This window comes from Parus major, chromosome 1A (genome assembly GCF_001522545.3).
Source record: "Parus major isolate Abel chromosome 1A, Parus_major1.1, whole genome shotgun sequence".
In the NCBI taxonomy this organism is placed as follows: Eukaryota; Metazoa; Chordata; class Aves; order Passeriformes; family Paridae; genus Parus; species Parus major.
In genome coordinates, this window is record NC_031773.1 from 29,537,001 (window position 1) to 29,555,750 (window position 18,750).

The window sequence follows — 18,750 nt, forward strand, 5'->3', positions numbered from 1 at the left end:
ACAGAAGAAAAATTTGTATGCATAATCTATTTCATAATTTTTGCTCCTTGCTGATCATGCCCAGTCATACATCAAATAAACTCCCAAATTTATTTCATTTTCAAGAGGTCTGTTGATTTTTTTTCCTCAGCTCATCCTTAGCTTTACATCTGTAGGTAGCTATTTTCACTTCATTCACCTACAGAAGACAGAAACTGAGTTTATTGATGTTCAGAATGTTTCTTCATGCTTGCATCTGGCAGGTCATTTTTCACTTTCTTTGCACTGACATATAAAAAACACGAGGGAAATGGAAGTTTTATACCTTCATAAACTGTACAAAATACATGGTGGAGAAACAGCATTTTCTCTGATGTGCTTCCAGTTGCCTTCAAGAATGCAATAAAGAAGTGAGTTTGCATGTAACTGTGGTGGCCTCTGTATGCCTGGCAAGTTGCATTGTAACTCACCCTTCCTCAGTAAGACAGGAGAAGAAAATAAGATTAAAACCCCATGGATCAAAAAAAGACAGTTTAGTAACGAAAAGCAAAGGGCCACACATAGAAGCAAACAAAACCAAAATTATTTATTTTCTACTTCCCATCAGCAGGTGATGTCCAGCAACTCCCTGGGAAGGAAGGCCTCTCTATGTGTAGTGGTTGCATTGCAAGACAAAAGTCTGCCTCCTCCCTTCCTCTCCCTCTGTTGTTAGCTTTTGTTGTTAAGCATGGCATCACATGGCATGGATTATCCCTTTGGTGATTTTGGATCAGCTGTCTTGCATCTCCTCCCAGCACCTTACACACCACCAGCCTACCGGCCTTTGGGGATGGGTGTGAAAGTCAGCCGTGATGCTTTGCAGCATTGCTCAGCTGTAGCCAAGACATCCCTGTGTTACCAACACTGTCCTAGCTACACATAAAGGCACAACACTGCAAGGATGGATGAACATGCAGACAGTACATGTCTGAAAATAAAAGCCAAGCTTGAAACTTGGCATGTCCATGTAGAAACCACGCCATACACAGTGATATTACAGTGAGGTGGGCTACTGGAGAGAATAGTGCCCACTCCTGTTCTTGGGTATAGAGCTCTAGGTGAGAGATTACTGTAAGTCATTCCTGTTTCTTGGATAAAACACTGCCCACAGGAGCCAATGACTAAAGCATTTGAAGGTTTCCTAAAATATATTCATGGAAGTGGTCTTAGAATATCAGTTCCATGAAGCAACTGCAGACTGCAAGGCCGGTTTATCTGTGTGGATGGAGATGTTTTGGGCTAAACTAGATCCCAAGGGATTCTGTAAATTCTCCCAACATCCAGTCTGTGTAAACTTTAACAGAATCCTAGGCAGTCACCTGATATCCTCCCTTGGGCTGTGCTTAAGCTTGCGTAACCAATTTTGTTTTGAGGGAAACATTTCAGAAAGCCTGGATAACTAACCTTTTTCAGTGCAGCTTTGTTTTACTGAAAGTATTTTGCCATCCAAAAAAGACAAGGCCTGCAGTTGCTTACTTAAAACTTCTTAATATAAAAGTTTTGTGCAGACTTTCAGCTAGCATTTCAGATAACCAGGGCATATAGGGCACATTGGGCTATTGCTCTTTTGAGATCAGCTATCCAGCTGTGTGTTACATCTCATCCATCTCGAAGCTGCAGATGCTCAGACAGATGAAACACCACCAATCACTCCAGTCAATTGAAAAAACCAGCAGCTTTTCTATTTTGCACGCTCATCTGCACTTCATATCTCTGCTGAGTTTGTAAACACTACCTGGAAATCAAGCCAAAGACTTCCCACCAGGAAAAAAATCCATTATCAATTAAAAGCTTTTAGTCTACTGGGGCGGTTGATCTTTCAAACTACTATAAAGACACTAAAAATAAGTCTTGAGGGAATTAGGTAGTTTTAGAGTGTCTGAAAATTCATCTAATTTAACAGTATGTAAGACATTTAACAATCACCACATGAGAAAGGAATTTGGAATAGTATATAGTAATCTGATATGCAAAAAAGAAATTAATTTTGCTTTCACACCTCTTCTTTAGCTCAGAAATTATGATCTGTGCTCTAGGCTATCAGACATCAATGCACAAAATTATTCACAAAGGGTTTATCGTTCAAGTGGTAAATCCAGTCATTTGCAAAATGTTGACCCAAGTGAGTCGGCACAGAAAGCTTGATCTTTCAGTGTGATGAAAATGTAATTTTATGGATGTCAAGTTGAAGTTCAAAAGTGACATACAGTGTCATACAGATAAATAGTTTTGCCGACAGCAATGCCATACTTCATAAGTACTTGTCTGGCCAATCGTAACTACTATCATGATTAAGGAGGCTGATAGAAAATGCACATTTTATCTTATGTATAATGTCTCTAGAATTAAAAATCAAGACAAGCTTTTTTAGGAATTGCATTTAGCTCTCCAACTCTGTATTTAATTTATATGTAATGAAGATCTATGGAGATTTTTTCTTTAACTTAAATATATTATTTTCATTATTATTATTATTATTTTATGTACTTCTTTCATGAGATTAAAGATAATTAACAGTCACTCAAATTTTTAACCAATGACAAATTGAAACCAAAATGCTGTGCAGAATTATAACATTATTTAGAGTTTAGTTGCTAACAAAAGTTAAATGTTGGACCATTTTTATTAAAAAAAACCCATTTTTTTTTAATGGAACCCATCATAGTTACAATGATTTGCTTTTTCTTCCCTCAAATAATTTCATATATAATGAAAAAGAATTTGAAAAGTAGTATGTAAAGCTTTCTGTGTAGTGCAGAAGAATGTAACTGCCCTGCCATGATTTAATTTATGACAATGTGGAAATTACTTTTTTAATTCTCTGTTTCCATTTGAAGCAACTCGGTAAAGCCAGCCATCCAGTTAAAATATAAACTCTCTTGGACATTCCTGATGATACTTGAATTCAGTGAATGAGAAAACAATGAATGTATGGGTCCTAATAAGCTAATATATAGGACTGAATTTTATATTTATCCATGCTGGATACTTAAGTCTTACCCTTCTGAGCAAGCAAATCTAGTGAAGATATTTGCATTGGGAGGCTCTCTCATTCTGAGTTTACACACATGTTAAACAGAAAGACATACAGACCTGTTACCTAATCTTGTTCTTTCTGTACACCTTACATAAATGCCTTGAAAAAGGAATACAGATAATATTGTGTTAATTACTCTTGCTATATTTATTATAAATTGTACTTGTGCTGAAGCCCAGTAGTTGTGGTTCCTGCTGCACAAGATATGGAATCTGAAAGTTCACATTCAATATCAGGCACTCCAGTGTGTGTTATATTAAAAAAGTTTTGAATATTAAAATAAATGGACAAATCTTATTTTATATTATTTTGAAAGATTCCCTTATTTAAAGGGCAGGGAAGGAGACTTTTCATGGTTTCTGTTTGGAGACCAGATAAGTCTTTTGGGCTATATGCCCAAGAGAAACCAGTGTAAGAAGACCCAGTGTAAATTCTTACTCAAGTATAACTTTGGGATACATTGGAGTGTGTATGGTCTGGTCCTGCCTCTTCTACAGAGCTTCTTCATTTGCTTCATCCTAAACACATTGGAGATTATAAATCCGGGTGTGGGACTTGACGCTGCACTTTGCACAACCATTTAGAGTGAAGGGTTGTTATCACCTCTATCCACCATCACAATTTGCAAGCTATCCACACCTAGCAAAGAAAGCTTTTCTGTCTCCTTCTTTGTTCTTTCCCCCTCAGTATATATGGTGTTATTTTTTTGGCCTTTGATCTCTGACATAGAGGCAAAAAGATAAAATAAAATAGGAAATCAAAGAGGGAAAAAGGGGAGAAAAAACCTAAGCCTTTTTGCATCAGGGCAAAACTGAGTTTAGTCCTGATATGTGTGCTAAAAGAAACCTAAACTTAATTGTTATAGTTGTAGCAGTAGATAACTAAATATTGCCAACAGCATCCATCAGTTTCCTTATTCGCATGCCCTTGGTAACACACATGCATTACCAACAGACCTCAGTGGCAAATCCTGTCTAGGACTCTGTTATCCCTGTGCAAAATTAATGATTTTTAAGAACCGTGAAATGTGAACTCCTGCTTACCTCCTCCTCTTCACTCCTAAACCTCTGCCTTCCATACTGACTTCATCTCGATTTCTCTGGCAAAGTTTTCAGTTTCCTATGCTTGCCTGAAACTATAAAAACTTTTTCAGTTAGTCCTTCCCAATTTTTGGAGAAAGTAATTTTAATTTCTTGAAGAGTTGCTATGTAAGCAAACTAAGATGAGCAGAATGCAAATGCTGCTTGGAATTTTTTCCCCAGGCCAGCATCCACACTTGGGATAAAGATATTTTTTCACAAGCATCCTCTTCTGCAATAAAGATTTTCTGAAATTTTGTTTCCTAATTTGCCATAAATATTTCCACTAATATTTAAGCAACATCTTTATTTCATTCATCTTTTCTTTTCTCTTTTTTTAATATATCTTTCAGACATAACCCAAAAAACTTGAAGGCATTTGTGAACATGTAAGGTGATTCATTTTGTCATAATTTCCCTTTCTCTTCTCACCTCCTTCATATTAAGCACTTGAGTCCATATGACTTCCTTCCCACATATTTGCTTTTTTCATCCTTGGGCTATGTGAATCTGTAAAATAAAAATATGTGAAGCAATCCTACAAAATGCTCAGCTAAATGTAAGATTAAATTAAAGAGCAGGAATTGCAGTGGGATGCAAACATTGCAACTTACATAACTACAAAGTTTACAGACTCAGATATATCCTTTGGATGTCTCTCAGTCTGTAAATCACATCAGCCCTGCATCAAATATCCTCTGAAAAATTTTCAGAGTACTCCAAAAGAGCTGATTCAATGTTTCTGAGTGTGATGCACTAAGCTAACATATTCTTCAGATGTTCCGTCTATTAGTGAAATTTTCTTACTGAAGTATATTTTTAATAGGGAAGAAAAAGTCCTCTGGAAAACTCTGCTACATTGTGCTAGACAGTTATTCCACATGACCCCAAATCATCACTGTCAGTTAGGAATTGTCACAGCATCATTAGATTTCCAGACCAAGTTTCTTGTCCCTTCACAGATAAAAATCGAGGGGGTTTCTGTAATTTATAGTATGTCCATTTTTTCTTCTTTGAAAATTTCAGGAGGAAACAAAAATAAAGCAACACTTATAAGAAGTCTGAAGAAATCCAGTTTATGTCCAGTGTTTTCAACTTGCAAAAGAATTATTGGTTTAAATTAGAACATGGTACAGGATCTTTGCATTGAAGAGAATTAGTTTTGTCACCTTTTTAAGACATTTTAGCAGCAAAATATATTTTAACTATTTTTCCATCACTGAGGTTGCTAATAGCAATCTTCTGTTTTTCAGCTTATGAAAAGCATCAGTCTCAAGGGAGTTCATTAGCTGGATGCTCTGCTGGGCCTGTCTCCCAGGTTATCTGCCTGTAGCACAAACCTACAACAGCAGATGCAGCAGAATTGACCTTGCCTTTGTTATTAATACCCACAGTACTATTAAAGGCTAAGGCTCAGAGCATGTTTATCATGAGCTGACTTGTATATCACTAAAACTGATTCACCACTGTAACATCAAATATTTACCTTACCTGGAGCTACAAGTAATTATAATGGTTTTTTTTTTGGAGTTCTGGCAAGATGGACTAAGAATTTCTGTTAACTGTTAGGCTGTGATAAAAAATATGGTTTGCCCCCTCCCAGAGATATCATATGCACATCTCAGTCCCAGGGAAAACTTCAATTGGTGTGAATATATTCAATTGCTGCAAGGAATGACTTCAAATGGATCAACTAGAAATAATTGCCAGTCCAGGAAAGTGATTAAAATTACTTAAAATTAAGATTCCTGCTTGCTATGGTTATTTCTATGCAAATGTGCTTTATTTTTATAACCAACATGGAAGTCTTAATTAAAAGCAGACTAAAGTCTTGAGTAGCAAGAAAATTTTAAAATTCGTGCTGTAAACATAATTACTTCAGCCTCAATTGCAAATGAAGTCATATTTTTTGCTTGCTGTACTTGTTTTCCTTCCCCTTTTCTAATGAAGGAAGACATCATACAATGCACTACTAAATTATATGCTGAGTGAGGGCTTGAAATTATCAATCTCCTACAAAGTGCCTAGCTATTACAACTCAGAGTGGTATGTTATATTGCAGAATTATTCTTATATGAAATACATGTCTTGTACATGCAATCTATGAGTTGAGTGATTCAATCCTCAGATTATGACATTAAAATTTGGTCAAAATTTGCAATAGGAAATAAAATTAATGAGAATCACTTTTTTTTTGGCTGAATCTACTCTGACATATTAGCTTGACAGTTCCAGCTCTTCTGAAAGGAGGGCTTGTAACCCTAGAACTCCCTAGGATGTCAATTTCCTCAGTGTATATAGTGCCCTCTCCTAAAATGGTGCATTTCACATATGTCAGATATGGTAGTCCAAGCTCATCAAAATAGGGTGTGGTTCCTGCAAAACTGTCTTGGGATGTAGGTTGTCTTTGGACCATAAGAGCAGAGCAATCAAAAGTTTAAGGCTCTTTGTGAGCTGTCTCTTTTTTGAGCCTTGTGTAAGGTAGAATTAATTAAGGATCAGGAAATGATTCAGAGTTCACTAAATTTTATTGCTTACTCTCCATGTTTCTAATTATCTGAAACAATATGTTGGTACATTTGTCTTGATTTTGTGAACAGTTTCAGATGTTCCAGACTCCCAATTTTCAGTGAACTTGCCATTTTCTAAAGAAAATCTTTCCCATTCCTGACTTACATTCACTTCAAGAAGTGTGTCTTATTACTTAATTGGTGGACTGTGAGAAATCTGCAAAAACTTTTGGAAAATTCAAGGCAGGGACAGTATTTTGAAATAAGTACATGAAGCTCTGTCATGTAACTATTTAACTCAAATCCTAATGAAGCACTTACTAAACTAAAGAATTCCAGTACAGTCAGTCTAAAAGTTGTTGGGTTTTTGTTTGTTGTTTAGTTTTTTATTTGTTTGTTTTTTTGTTTTTGTACAGGTGTCCTCATGCTTGAAATAATATAGTTTGATAGTTAACATTTTCTGAATTAGCTGAATGAAGTTATAAAAGTATAACTATCTAGTGCTAAAGAACCAGTTACTTTCAGAAAGTAAGCTGTTTTCTGCTTTGTTTCCTTTTTACTGTCTCTTGTGGCTTGGAGATATGGAATTAAACTTTGTTTGAACCTACTTCAGTGGTTTTCAAAGAGTTCTGGTCTGAAGTCTCCATTTCTCTTCTTGAGATATTTTTTAATGTGTTCAGAAATTATCAAGTGTAAAGCAATCACAGAGCCCTCTGATTCATTCAGAATAAAACTATGTAATAAATTTAAAGTATTAGTATTAGCTGCCTTTGGAGGCAGCTGATGCAGAGTGGATTGCATGGAGAAGCTTAAAAATATTTACTGTACCTTTAGATATAAGCATGTTTAATTAAACAAAAAACATGCAAATGTTAAATGTATAAATGCTAAACAGATGGATATAAAAATAAAATGGTTAACAGTCAGGCTGATATTTTGTTTAAGGAGTATTTTGTATTTTGTAATTTTTCCTTACTACATGGGATTTCTTACCTTTTCTGTGTGCCTCTGAAGGACACTGATGACAAGAATTTGTCAATGTTCTTAGCTCCTCTCTATTGCTGTCACCAGACCAGACTGGAAGTGTGACAGGGATGAGAGACTGTGAATTGTGCTGACTGAAAATATCTAGCTGGTCAGTGCTATGGGCGTTCAGCAAATGCATTCTTTCACTCACACACACAGTCGCTGTTGCTGCTGCTCAACATTTCTCCTGGGATTAGAGCTTGCAAAAGAGAGACCATAAGGAAAAACATTTCCTCAGCTGCTGTTTACATATATGCCTGCATTCAGTGATACAGAACATCTTCTTAATATTCTTAATCCTTTATACAAATTCCTGAGATAGGAATGCAAAAAATAAATTGAAACTTTTGGTTAATTAATTTTCCCCCATATTCATAAAAAATTACTTGAGCGGGCACTGTTGAAACGTCAAAAATACCTCTTCTTGCCCAGCAGATGTGACATATTTCAGTATAAATATTAGGTGCACTGAAGTACTGAGTGATGGAATGGAGAAGAAAAAGGCATTCAATACTAACTTTTACATTGTCACCGTAGAGTGCTTGCAAGGTTGTTTGTAGTATGAGAAGTAGAAGTTCAGAAAAATGATGAGAAGTAAAATATTTTGTAATTTATGGTGAATGCAGTGAATGCTTTCTATTGCTATATACAACATAGTGCATGTGGACTTTTATAGGAAGTTATATAAATAAAAAACTATTCCTCATCAACCAACTGGCATAGTCCACTTTGTTCATTAAATTCATGAACAAATGAAATTAATGAAAATTGTTAATATGTTAAACATTATTATAAAGTTCTTGCAAGTATATGGTTCATTAAGTAGTTCCAACTCATTCAGTCTTGTTGTATGTTGTATGTGTATGTGTAGGAGACAACTTGCAAGATTTTTCCAGATGTAAAATTAAGAATTTCTATTGTCCAGGCTGAACTAAACAGCTTACACAATGCAATATTTATTTTTGTAATAATACAGAAGGTGTAAAATGCTCCTTAATGCATGCCTCTAGATTAGATAATTTTTTTGAGGTTAAAAATAGAGATAAATGCCTGTGAGGAAAAAAGGGTATTGTGAGGAAAAACTACTAGCACAGTTTAATATTATTTTCTGCAAAACTAAGGTAATATGGAAGAGGCTGTGAAGTTTTGACAATGCACTCTCACACATGTGCACATACAGTTTCAATTTAATTTCATGGTCCTTATATTACTAGGACTAAGGTACAATTTTGTCTTTGCCATTCTTTTCCATACACTGGATTGTGTAAAAGTTCCCCTAATGAACCAGTCTACAGAGTTGAAATAGTTTAAAATAGAAATAGACTGAAATAGTTTAAAAATAGAAAGGAGACTGAAGTTCCTGGTTAAGATTCTTTCTGGTATCTGAGTTTATTCCTGTGCCAATTAAATGTAGAAATAATGCAACTGAACTTTATTGCATAGAGTTTTTTTGCCTTTCCTAAGAAGCCATTCCAATCACGATATTTCAAAGCTGCGCCCCACGTTCAACACCTCAGAATGACATATTAATTAAGTTTATTTTTCCATTATTAAAGTGCCAGTGTTAACTACTCTGTCAAACAGAATATTGTAATTTTGGCATTAATAAGCTGTGTGCTGTGGCAGAGAATGAAAAAGTTTTTTGGATAATGTAGGAGAAGAAAAGAGATATATCTACTATTTATAGAAGGCACATTTCCCCAGCTACTGACAGCTTTTACTGCAGCAGTTGTAGATGGTGTGCAGATCAGACAAATTTATTGAGACATGCAGTAAAAGAGCATCAGTGGAATTATGGAAGTGATGAACACTAGGAAGCATGTCAAGTATAATAAAGAAAGGTGAAAAAACAGGCTTACAGATTCTATGCATTCAAAAGTTTGCCTTGATAGAGATATGAAAGTTATATATCTATGTATTTCCAAAAGGAGAATATGCCCCCAAACTATTACAACCAAATGACAAGTATCTCCTATTCTGTATTTTTCCTTTATATGACAATATCTTCTGATGTGCTACTCCTCACATGTAGAAGTGATGATGTTTGCATATAATTTCATAACACCTTAAAATCCTCATTTCATTTGGGTATTTATCTAGAGAGGTCTGGTTTATTGTCATAAACAAATTATCGTGGTATCAACTATATTTCTTGTAAAGTCAGGCGAGGTGATGAATGGTAAAAAATTGATCGGGTTTGTTGATCAGAAGATCAAACAATTTATTCTAAATATATGCTATAACAATTATTTAGGTACAGCTGTTTGTTTTTCTTGCCATACTCCTTAGTTTATTTGAATGATGTTTTTCTTGTACATGATTTTAGATCCCAATACTCTCTATTTTTGTACTCAGATTAGGACTGGAGCTGTCAGACAAATGCAGTTAACACATTGCAAGCACTGAAATGGATCAGATTGCTTGTAGATTTCTTTGTTTGCTGGTTAAGTACTTAGATATTACTGGCTGTTTCAAGTTTTATAATTATTTTTTAAATTATGTGTCATAATACTGCAAACAGATATACACAGAAGGTTATTGTGACATACAGTCAAATGAATTTGCCACCACTTGCAAATTGTGATAAAAGCATCAAGCAAGCCTAAGGGACACATAAGGCCCATTGTTAGAACATCCTTTTTTTACCTTATATTCTTATAGTGAATCTCAGTACAGCTTATTAAACCAAAGAATTTTGAATTTTTGAATTAGGTAAAAGGAGGTTTTAATTAGGAGACAGTACTGGAAGAAACATTCTGATAATGGCAGAGGATGTTCCATTTCATGAATAAGCAAGCTAAAAGTATGTGCCCATCAAAGATGTCAAATAAACACTTCTAAAAATCAGCTCTGCAAAAAGAAATTTGGTGTTTTGAACAAGAATGGAGGACATGGGGTTTTCTCTGGGATTATATGAGATACCCCCAGCAATGTTTTTCTCCTAGAGGTTCTAAATATTAAAGAAGGACTTTGCATTATAAATACTAATTATCTAGATATTGAGACAATTGATAACCTGCTAGGAAATAGAATTGTGAGATTGTGGGAATGGAGGACATCTTTTAGGGAAAGTGGCCAGAATTGTATCAGATAATCCCTCCTATAAATTTGCTAAACTTTAAAGTAAAAACAGGCTCTTTGAAGAGTACTCTAGATTCTGCTTCTCTCAGAAGTCTTTTAGTCACAAGACTATATTTATTCCTGATTGAAATTTATGTCTCATGATCTTATATGGGTTTCATTCTACCATTCCTATAATTTCTCTCTTCCTTAACAGGGAACTCACACCATCTGTAGGGTTCTCTCAGAACCCTCCTTTTTTTTTTTTTTTTTTAAGGAAACAAACCAGGCATACCTCTCTGGTCTGCTTTTAACAAACTAAACACTTCTTACCATCTTAACAGTCTTTTTGTCTACCTGTGGCAGCTAAAGGAATTGAATTTTTTTTTATTTGTACATTTAAGAGTGTTCATGCTATACTAGGCTAATTTTTACCAATGCTTGCCTCCACAGCTTTCTATATTTCAGTTTCTGCTAGAAATACAACCTTGTTAGGATGCTTCTTGCTACAATTTCATGCTAATCACAAAAAGAAAAGCTAAGAAAAGCAAACCCATATAGAGCCACAGAATGGCATCTTGCCCCATCTAAGACAAATGGGATGACAGAATAAGAAAACTGGTTCACCACAGCTGTAACACTTCATTTCTGAATTATTTGGTAAAATTTTGAGTTTCAGTACAATCTATCTAGCCACTGAAGAATATTTGTGAAGAGATTAAACAATCAGTATATAATCTAAACAGTATATGATAGGTAGTTTTAAAAGGCAGAACTCCAGTTGAGCTGGATTATGTTTCATTGACTCAAGATTTAAGCTCTTGAGTTTCATCCTAGAAGACAGATAAGACTGCTGAATCATACTCAGACAATATTTAATATAAACACCAGAGAATGTAATATATGCAGCATGAATTTGCATAGTCTTGTTTGTCTTAAAACTGTGTTAAATTTTATTTTTAGTTAAAGAAAAAAAATATTCTATATATCATTAATTTCTACTCCAATTAAACCCAATCACTTCAGATTCAAAACCATATTTAGCTCTAAGAAAATTGGTTACAATGGCTAGAATATTGTGAGCATCGCACTGGACATAAAAAGGTTTTAGCTCATAAAAAAGACAAATTTCATTAATGATTGAAAGGATCTCTGAAAAGCTAGAAAAACATTAACAGAATAAATTGCTTTTAAGCAAAGCATTAAGGTCTTTGAGAACACAGCTGCGATGAACAGTGCTAATAGGGCAGTAACAGACAGCATGAATTGAATAGTGAAAGTAGGAATGGGCTCAATTGCTTAGAATAGAGGGAATTTTTCACTCAAGATATGGTCAGTATATGGTCTTTATAAACATACACTTAATAATTTAGATTTAGCTGATATCTGTACAAATCGGGCATTCCAAAAGTATGCAATGCAGATTGCTTAAAAGTTATGCTCTGTCATGAAGAAGAGATTAGAGACAAGGATTGCTTCTTGGAATAGCAAGCTGCAAAAGACCAAAGGAAGAAATACAACAGTCCTACATGTAGCTATGGGTAGAACATGAGATGTAACTATGAGAAAGTAAATAGATTATTTACCTTGTATGAGCACAGTCAACACATACAACAGTCTTGAAAGAATGAAAGCACAAGAGAAAGATCACAACAGTATTTAGAGAATAAAATTGAGGATTACAGTTGGAAATTGAAAAGTTGAAAAGGCATTATAGGGATTACTTGAAATTATATTGTCTTTAGCTAAACATGAGGTTTCCAGAAAGGTACCAGCTGAGGAAAAAGAAACCTCCTAAGGTTTTTGTGAGGCCAAGAGGTAATATAGGGATCATTTGAAAAAAGTTGATTTAACAGAAAAATTGGAGTAAATTATTAAAACTGGTGAGGTGAGTAGCAAGGTTCCAAAACTGGAACCTGTTTTTATGAGTTGAATCTAAGAAACTGGTGGAAACCCCAGTGGAAGAAGCTTTATGAACGTCCTGATACTGTGTGCAATAATCAGTCACTGAGATCTGGTTACAGATTCTTGAGAGCTGCAGGGAAATTGCTGATGGTGAAATTACTCATCTGCTACATTCCATGGCAGCTTGTTGCTTAGTCACTTGGGACTCTTAGATAGAAAATAAATTGGTTGGACAGCCACATACAGGGGGTAATGGTCAAAAGTTCAGAGTTCTGATGGACATCCACAATATGTGGTATCCCTCGGGGGTCTGGATTGGGACTACGGTTCTTTAATGCTTTATTAATGACAGGGATGAAGGGATCGAGTGCACCTTCAGCAAGTTTGCAGATGACACCGAGCTGAGTGGTGCAGTTGACACACCTGAAGGATGGGATGCCATCCAGAGGGACCTGGACAGGTTTGAGAACTGGGCCTGTGGGAATCTCATGAGGTTTAACAAGGCCAAGTGCAAGGTGCTGCACCTGGATGGGGCAAACCCTGGTACCAGCACAGGCTGGGGATGAACAGATCAGAGCAGCCCTGCTGAGAAGGACTTGGGGGTGCTGGTGGAGGAGAGGCTGGACATGAGTCAATAGTGTTCTGAACTGCATCAAAATGGACATATTCAAATGGTCAAGGGACAAAAGAGCTGGACAGGGACTTTCTACAAGGACATGTAGTGACGGGAAAGACATTTAAACTGAAATGATTATGTTTAGATTAGAAAGCAATTATTTACTGTGAGGGTGGTGAGACACAAGAAGAGGTTTCCCAGAGATGCTGTGGATGTCCCATCCCTGGCAGTGCTCAAGGCCAGGTTGGACAGGGCTTAGGGAAACCTGGTCTTGTGGAAGTTGTGTTTGCCCATGGTAGAAGTTGGAACTTGATGAACTTTAAAGACCATTCCAACCCAAGCAAGTCTCTGATTTCATGATTCATATGTGGCATGAAGGCTGTAGGAACAGAGAAGAAAATTCAATGGTTTGGAAGCAGATGATGAATAAATAAGAAAATTGCAGGCTAAGTCCTAGGAACTATAAGAGAGTGAGATGTGAGGGGAATTTGTTCTATCTGTCCACTCAGTGTGCAGGTCCATTTTTACAAAGATTAATTTAATTTTTTAAATGTTCTCTATAGAGCTTCCCAGTATCAGATTAGTCAGACTTCACTTGTTTAGTGGTGTAAGTTCTCCAGAAGACAGACAGTCTTGAAGACAAAAAAGTATTCAAACTAAGAATCAAAGTATATTCTTTAAAATAAGGAAAGCAATATTTTAAAATATGATTGTAAATCCATCTTCTGGAAGCAAGTGCACTAATTACATTTTCCACTAGATTTGCTTCTTGTAATTAAAAGGTGAAGTGACTTTTATTTAGCTGGTTAGACTTCTGTATATAAAGCATCTGCCTTTTCTTTCATTATTATGTCTTTTATCATTGTTGTGGTTCATATGTAGATGTAGTATTTATGTACCTGGTGTCTCTGTATAGACACATAAATTCTGCACATTTAAATGCTCAGACTGGTAAACACTGCCTGTAGTTGTTCATATATATATTGGCTTTAGAAACTGACTGTGAAAAACCTGATTTTTTTTGTATAAAGCAGACTTGCACTTGATGATCAGGTAGCTTCACTTGATTTTGATTCTATTGAATTTAACTTGCAAGTCAGCGGAAATATTTTTTCTGGTTTAACAGTAGCTTTTTAATGCATCAGGTTTATCTGAATATTAACAGCTATGCTTAATACTTTTGGAAACTTCACAGTTGGTTTCACAGTAGAGTAACACAAAAAAATCAGCTTCAACAAAAATCATGTTTAGATTTATCTAGAAAAATCACATATTTTCAATGTATGCCCCCATTTCTACAGTACAAGCTGTTCATTTTGGAGCCAAGATGTTAAAAAAGCTAAAGCACTATTAAAACATTAATAATTATATGTCTCTCTGACTCTGGGTTTTTTGTTGTTTGGGTTTTTTTGTTTGTTTGGGATTTTTTGTTTTGTTTGGGGGTTTTTTTGGTTTTTTGTGAGGTTATACCCTAAGGATGTCAGAGATACTATTTTCATGTGCTTGTGGGTTGTTTTTTTTTTGGTTTGTTCTTAAATTTTAATTAGGCAGCACTAAAAATGACTAAATTGGGTTTGGATTTTTTTGTAGTTGTGTCATGAACAAAAAAATCAGAAAAATCATACCAAGAAAGATTTATTATTTCTATTAACTTTAAGTCAGGAATATTCTGGGAACTGTAGATTTTAATATTCAAAAGAAGTTTTAAAAAATATCTCAACAATTAAAATATCTGACACTCAAAGTAAAAATTTTGAGCCTTGTGTGATGGAAAAGGTTTTCATATGATTTTCAGTATATGAATACTGATTTAAATTATTGTGTTAAAACTGGAATCCTGCATAGGTCAATTTGATCTCTTTGCCTAAGCAGAAGACAATTTTGAACTGAAAGATGTCCTTCTAACTTCACTTGTCTTATGGCATGTATGATAATCCCAACATGTAGGAGTTTAAAAACCACCTTTATTCCCCTAAAACATAGCATGCTAAAAATATTTGAATTCTGAAAATAACAGAGTAGTAAAGTTACTAAAGATAAGCTGAAAGATAAATATTATGTTACAGAAACACATATCTTTTCTAGGAAGCCTGGACAAATCAGTTCAAAATGGGAAAACAATAACATTAATGCAAAATCAGAATTAAGCTTTCCTTTTGCCTTGTGCTCCTTGAAAGTACAAGACTAAATATTTGTATACGTAGAGGTGATGGAAAACCTAGGCCCAGACAGGTATGTTGTCAGCAATTTATAAAGGGTGTAAATTTAAAGAGAAGGTTCTAGATGATTTTCTGCCGTTTATCTGTGAGGATGAACAAACCATTGAGCCTCAGCTTGTGAGGGAAGCTGCTTTGAGCGGGGGGCTGCACAAGAGGCCTCCTGAGGCCTTGTTTCCTTGGGTGCCCCGCCTGAAAGGCCAATCCATCACCCTGTGACCCATGCCAGCAGACACGGGCTGACTCCGGTTTGGACTTGCCATTCCTCCCTCTCCAGCTGCAAATTGCTACTTTCTCAGGGGATTGCCAGATTCCCTCACAGGCTGAGCTGTGACCCTGCCCCTTCCTTCCCTGGCCGGGTGAGGTGAGGCCAAGGCAGCGGATGCGAGGGTTCCGCAGGTGTGTGCATTTTGCAGGGTGGGCTGCTGGCACACATTCGGCAGAACAGGGGGCTGGTAGCTGGCCTCCCTCCAGGCAGAGGGCAAAGCCAGACAAGGAGAAATAAAGGAGCTAAGCAATAGGAAGAGGGGACAAATGTGCTAAAATGTAATATTTTTACTGAGAAACAGCAGTGAAGCTGCCCGTCAGTCTCCAGACAAGAATCGGCTGGAGGGAAGAAGGAAGCTGGAGGCAGCACGCTCCTGTGGCAGGGAATCTGAAAGTATTCAGTGATTTCCAAATGGCACTCTTGCATGCTAAACCATTGTGGAGCAATCCCTGCACATCCCTAGGTCCCAAGTATGAGCTATTGCACTAACCAGAGACATGTTCTGTGTTTCAAAAACATCTCATTTGATTACCTTCAAAATTCAACCAGATTCTGGGAAAACAAAGTCATGGTTATGAAGTGACTCAGTTACTCTTATAAGAGAAAGATTTTTGGGAACATATAGAACAAAGCTAATGAGAAATACAGAAAAGGAAGCACAAAAAATCAACCTCAGAACATGAATCACCTTTCAACCCCAACAGTATAATCATTACTATAATTAAATCCTCATAATTTAAGTTACGCTTCACTCAACAGAAAATTGATGACTTATGTTTTAATGGGAATTTTACTGTATTCTGGTAATCTGTTTTGTATAAATTAAGTCTCTAGGGTGAAATAATCATTTTGAAGCATACATTTGTTTGGATTTTCTTTCACACTACAACAGCTCTTATTCTAAAAGCGGCTAAAGCTGTCATAATTTGGAAACAAGGAAATGATTTACTGTCTGTGGCAATAATTAAATAAGAAACACATTGACAACAGGAGACTTATCAAAAAGGAAAAAAAAATAAATGGAACACTAATCCCCACCACTTACCGCTTATGCTTGAAGAAGAGTCAATTATTTTAGTCTAAATCCCTTTACTATCCATGCTCAAAAATCTTTTCTTTTCTGCAACACATACTTGAGTCTCAGCTTGTTTATCTGGCATGCAGAAGAAAGCAGTAGTCCCTGGCTTGTGCCTGAGAAAAGCAAGCTGCTGTAAGTGGCTCTGGGGTGTCCATGCCTAGGAGAGAAAAAGAAAAGGTAAACAGCAAAGTTGCCATTGCAGTCCAGCCAGAACAAGACAGCAAAGAGTAAGGCCTGCAGAGACAGTAGAAACAACAGGTTTTCAGTATCCTAGAGTAAATGCTATGTATTTCACCCATTTTCACCTACTCACAGAAATATATTTATGGGCTGTACACTTGTGTTCCAAGCTGCCTATCCGCAGTGTGAATTGAGAGCTGAAACTTTCAGTGTATAGAGAAATACTACATTTGCTTTACTTCAAATTCAGTTTACATAACTATTCATCCTTTCTCAAAAAATTTGAGAAATCTCACTCTTTTGCCCACCTATCTCTTACAATAGAAGGCTGTTACCTCCTTAAATAAGTACCCCTTTGTGCATTTTTGTTTACATTTTGTGTAAAAATATTTTCTGTGTTGTCTCTTCTTTCTTTCCTCTAAATCCTTTATAGCAGATGATGTCTGAGCATATTGGTGTCTGATCAGAAGCTGACCCCAGAGTTTCAGAGGCTTCCTGCAAAATTGTATGATCCTGGTGAATTTAGAAAATATGCCATCTTCTAACTGAAAATTTATCCAATATATTAAAAAAAAAATAGTAAGGAACGAATGAAGGAAAGTATTTCAACAGCAAGATTGGTAATTTAGGGCAGGATTTGGTTGTCCAAATGTAGGTGTTCAGCTCATAAAATAATAGAAGGTTAGGATCATTTATGTTGCAAAAGACCACGGAGATCATCAAGTCCAACTGTAAATTTAACACTGACAAGTTCACCACTAAGCTTTTCTTGTCTAAAGCTTGCCACTAAACCATGTTCCTCGGAGCCTTGTCTAGTGAGATAACACTGCCTGTGGTGTACAAGATATGCACAAGGGAGGGATGACTTGGGGTTTGATGTAGCCATGAGTGTCTCGGGATGTGGCTAGAGGAGAGGTGGAATATCCCAGGTCACTGGAATGGCACCAGAGTACTGTATTTGATAAAAATGAGTTGTGTCACTTTACTCTGAGTCTGAATAGGTCCTTGCTTTTCCCCAAGCTTCAAGGCCTCTGCCAAGGGTATTACTTCTGATGAACTGTACCTTAGTGGATCCCTATTAGATCAGGTTTTTCATGGGCTGTAGTTACTGCAAGACTTCATCTATGCAACTCTGAAGCTAAGGCACCCAGCAGCTTGCCTAAGGTAATGGGGAACAACTACAGAAAGGATGTGGGGAAGTTTCAGATTAAAAAATCATGTTTGTGTTCACTGAAGAGATTATAGAATGGCAAATAAGAAGACCTCTGGGTCCAGAAGTCCTTTGCACTTCAAAATCATTTAGGCACTTCAGTCTTTTCTTATAACTGCTCTCAGCAATATTTGTATGTCATTTAACAGAGTGGGCCTTGCTCCCATGTTTAAGAGTCAAGACTTAGACAAAATGACAAAATCTTCATTGAAGATTCGGTCTCGATGTGAACACCTGCACCTGCTAACAGCACTTAGTTAACAATCAAAGTCTTCTAACTGGTAATTTATATACTCTTTGTGGAATTATGTTCTAAAAGGTAATAAAAAAAATATGGAAATGCATATGTCTTTCCAGAAGTTATCAATTCCAAACAAATGTATGCTTAGGTCTCTCTGTGACCCATAAATGAATGGTGCTGCTCTTGTGGAAGACTTCCAGCACTTCCAGCTCTAGGAAACTATCTGAATAGGGGGAATAAATGACCTATGGTATTTAAAGAGAATATTTTTATTTTTAACCTAAAAAATCTACAGCTGTAACATCC